Source organism: Petaurus breviceps, unplaced genomic scaffold, assembly GCF_028583685.1.
Source record: "Petaurus breviceps papuanus isolate PSGF00001 unplaced genomic scaffold, PetGlider_PUasm1.0 577, whole genome shotgun sequence".
In the NCBI taxonomy this organism is placed as follows: domain Eukaryota; kingdom Metazoa; phylum Chordata; class Mammalia; order Diprotodontia; family Petauridae; genus Petaurus; species Petaurus breviceps.
The window spans coordinates 683,786-688,834 of NW_027186389.1; positions in this window are offsets into that span (position 1 = coordinate 683,786).

The following is a 5,049-nucleotide window of genomic DNA, read 5'->3' on the forward strand; positions in this document are numbered from 1 at the left end:
AAAGCTCAGAAAGAACGTGATTTCCATCGAATGCACCACAAATGGATAGTACAGGGAAAAGAATAGTCTTATTAGTGATCTCAAAGGATTACAGAACTTCAAACAACATTGAGGAATTTGGAAACAGGACATAGACTGCAGGTCCCAGAGATTAGAGTAGGTCACAGATGTGACAGAGAAGATAAGCCAAAAGGTCCTACCCAGAAAGCTATTCATGAAGCCAGGGAACAAGCCAGACCTAAAATAAAACTGAAATCCAATACGAAGCTCTTGGACCAAGTAACTTCGATGTCCTGTACTTACCAGCCACTGCCTCTCCTGCACCCTGGCCCTGTACCTTTCACTCCAGCCACATGGCGGAACTACAAGCAACAGCACCTAGCTCACCTCTCTGCCCATTTTACTTCAGGCTCATGCCAAGGCACCATGGGCATAAGGTTCACATGGGTGATAACTTGGTTGGCCAGAGAGTCACAAGGGCTAACTGATAGATGTGAGGTCTTTTATCAGCTCATCTTTGAGAGCCAGGTGTTTCCAGTTCAAGTTTATATCACATCTAACTGTATTTTTACTCCAATACCTTGTTCTCAGTTAATCATACCTATGACGGTATTTGGACCACAAAATCTGGGCACTATTGTTCATCTAGTGGCAACTACTCAGAATTCAGGCATGGTACTTAAAAAGTGTATGTTCTTCTCTCTCTAAGTTTACTTTCTTGGAGAAATTCACTCTCATGTCTTCAACCATCACCTCTTTGCTGATGACTCTCAAATCTCTGTCTCTAGCCCCAGTCACTTATTGCAGTTCCAGTCTCATTCTTTCCATTTGCCTTCAGGACATTTCTACCTGGGTGTCTCACCATCACCCCAAAACTAACATGTACAAAACTGAACTCATTATCTTCCCTTACACACTGGTTTGCTTTACCGCTTTTATCATCCCTCACTTTCCTGGTTCCCCAGACTCAAAACTACAGCCCCTCTTTGGCCCCCTGCTCCTTCACTCTTACCACAGTTAACTCTTTTCATATTCCTGTTGAAGAATTCTTCACTGTGTGTCTTGCCTTTGTCTATTTCCTCTCCACACTTATCCTGTAACAGGCCTTTATCAGCTCATGCTCTTGGATTACTGCATGAATTTTCTAGTTTGTCTCTCTGCTTCATGTCTAATTTATGTGATGTTGGCAGAATAATCTTTCTTAAAAAATATTTTCAATCATGTCACTCCACTACTAAACAAAGAAACCTACATTGACTCTCTCTTGCTCATCAGCTAAGTTAACACTCCTCATTCCAGAGTTCCTGAATCTGGCCCAGTTTCACTTACTAAATTTTATATTCCACTACTCTCAAACATGAAGTTATTCAACCTTCTTGCCTTACTATTGTATATGCACCAACCTAGTTTTACCTTTGTTCAGCCTAGTTCAGTATTAGGAAAACTATTAATATAACATCAACAACAAAAATAGCAAAAATCATCCGATTATATCAGGAGACACAGAAAAAGCATTTGACAAAATTCAGCACCCAGATCTATTACAAACACTAGAAAGCATAGGAATTAGTTAAACCTTTGTAAAAATGATAAGTAGTATTGATCTAAAACCAAGAGCAAGCATTATCTGTAATGGAGATAAATGCAAAGGCTTCCCAGTAGGATCAGAAGTGAAGCAAAGTGGTCCATCATCACCACTATTATTCAGTATTGTACTAAATATGTTAGCTATAGCAATAAGATAAGAAAAAAAGAAATTGAAGGAATAAAAATAGGTAATGAGGAAACAAAGATATCTTTTTTTTTGGCAGATGAGATGATGGTATACTTAGAGAACCCTAGAGAATTAACTAAAAAAAAAAACTAGTTGAAACAGTCAGAAACTTCAGCAGAATTGTGGTAAATAAAATAAACCTCTATAAATCATCATCATCATTTCTATGTGCCACCAACAAAACCCAACAGCAAGAGATAAAGAAATTCCATTTAAAATAATGACAAACAATATAAAATACTTGGGAGTCTACTTGTCAAGACAAACACAGGCATTATATGAACACAGTTACCAAACACTTTTCACAGAAATAAAGACATGTCTAAATAAATGGAGAAGTAGAAATATTAGTTGCTCATGGGTAAGCCAAACCAATATGATACAAGTATCCATTTGCCTACAGGACATTTCTACTTGGGTGTCCCACCATCACCTCAAAATTAACATGTACAGAACTTAACTCCTTGTTTCCCCTTACAAACTGACTTACCTTAACCACCTTTCTCAAAAATATTATTCTCACCCTCATTTTTCTGGTTCCCTAGACTCAAAACTATATATTCCTCTTTGACCACTTGTTCCTTTCAATATTACCAAAGTTATTTCCTCTTCAGTGCCATACCAACCAAGCTACCAAAGAACTATTTTATAGAGCTACACAGAATTCATCTGGAAGAGCAAAAGGTCAACAATATCAAGGAAATCAATGAAAAAAATGTGAAGGAAGATAGCCTAGCAATTCCAGATTTCAAACTATATTATAAAGCAGTAATCAAAACAGTTTGGGACAGGCTAAGAAAATAGAGTAGTAAATCAGTGGGGTAGATACACAATATACAGTAGTAAATGACCACAGTAATCTAGTGTTCGATAAACCCAAAGATCTGAACTTTGGGAGTAAGAACTCAATATTTGACAAAAATTTCTGGGAAAACTGGAAAGTACTTTGGCAGAAACTAGGCAAAGATCAACATCTCAAACCATATACCAAGATAAGGTCAAAGTGGATAAATGATTTAAACATAAAGGGTGATATCTTAAGTAAATTTGGGGAGTGTGGAAAAATGTACCTGTCATATCTATGAATAAGGGAAGAGTTTATTGCCAAACAAGAGGTAGAGAGCATTAAAGGATATAAATGAATAATTTTGATTTCATGAAATTCAAAAGCTTTTTTAGAAAGAAAACTAATGCAACCAAAAATAGAAGAAAAACAGAAAATGGGGAAAAAAATTACAGCAGATTTCTCTGATAAAGGCCTCATTTCTCAAATATATAGGGACCTGAGCCACATTTATAAAAATAAGAGCCATTTCCCAGTTAGTAAATAGTCAAAGAATATGAATAGGCAGTTTTGAGGAGAAGAAATCAAAGCTATCAATAGTCACATAAAAAAAATTCTCTAAATCACTATTAATTAGAGAAATGAAAATTAAAACAACTCTGAGATACTACTTCATACCTATAAGATTGGCTAACATGACAAGATAATGACAAATGTTGGAGAGGGTGTGGAAAAACAGTGACACTGATGTACTGTTGGTGGAGTTGTGAACTAGCCCAGCCATTCTGGAGAAAAAATTGGAACTATGCCCAAAGGGCTATAAAACTGTGCATACCCTTTGACCCAGCAATACCATGACTAGGTCTGTATACAAAGAGATCAAAGAAAAGGAAAAGGGCCTATTTGAAAAAAAAAAAATTATGGCAGCTCTTCTTGTGGTGGCAAATAATTAGAAATAGAGGGGATGTCCATCAGTTGGGGAATGGCTGAACAAGTTGTGGCATATGATTGTGATGGAATACTATTGTGCTATAAGAAATGACAAAGGGGATGTTTCAGGGGAAAAAAATCAGAAAATTTATATGAACTTGTACAAAGTGAAGTGAGTGGAACCAAGAGAACATTGTATGCAGTAACAACAATATTATTAGAATGTGAAAGAGCTATTCTGATCAAGAACATTCCCAAGGACCTATGATGAAAAATGCTCTCCATCTCAAGAGAGAAAACTTATAAACTCTGAATGCAGATTGAAGGATGCTTTTTACAACTATTTTTATTGTTTTATTTTGTTTGCATTTTTTTTTTGCAATATGGTTAATATGGAAATTTGTTTTGCTTGGCTTGTCATGTATAACTGATATCAAATTGCCTTCTCTAGGAGTGGGTCAGAACGTAAACAATGGAGAGAATTTGGAATGCAAAATTTTTTTTAAAAGATTGCTAATTTTTTTGCATGTAATTGGTAAATCTTTAACAAAATAAATTAAAATAATTAAAAATAAACTCCTCATTCCAGAGTTCATGGTCCTTTGTAATCTGGCCTAATCTCACTTATTGGACCTTATATTCTACTACTCTCAAATATGAACTTAGCCTTCTTGCCTTACTATCAGCCAAGCACCAATCTAATTTTTACTTTCATTCAGCCCTCCTTGGGATTTCTCTTCACTCATTTCTCTATCTGTCTACTCATCTTTCAGTACCCACCTCAATCCCATTACCTTCATATAGACTTTCCTGATAACTCTAATCCATACGCTTATTTATTTTTTGAATTTATATTATGCTTATTTTTTGTAGTACATAATTTAACATTTTATTATAGACTTTCTTGTTCTCTAATTTTTTTATGTGTCTAAGTCTTGTATTCCAAACGATAATGTAAGATCCTGGAAGATAGAACCCACTTCTCTTGCTTCTTTGTGTCTTACTCTCTACTCAGAGTAATACAGAGCTGGGCACACAGTAGGTGCTCAATAAAAGACTGCTGAAGGAATGAATAGAAATTAACCCAAATATGTTATATCTGTTTAACTATATTATTTTTTATATGTCACACCTCTGTTTTTTCTTTTAATAAAATTGAGTTAATACTGAGGAAAAAAAGATGAGAGTCTTCCTTAGTTTACCCCCTAAAGTTCTTTTTCATAAAGGGTCCCCAATTGGGCTAAGAGGGACTATTTGGATCTCTAATTTCCAGACCACTTAAATTAATTCTATTTTTATTATAAAAAATAATATATGTATATATATATAATTTTAACTTTTTAAACATAGGATATTGAGGGCTTTTTCTTTGTTTTTCCTCCATTTGCTTTAATTTCATTTTGTTAGAGATTCAGCAGTGGAATTGTTAGTCATTTTTAGCCAGCTAACCACCAAGGTAATTTTAAAATTTCCTGTTGACAGGGTTAAAATAGTTTTGTTTTTGTTTTTTTTTGGGGGGGGGGGCATTGCCTTTAAACCCCTTTTACAAGGAGTAATTAAA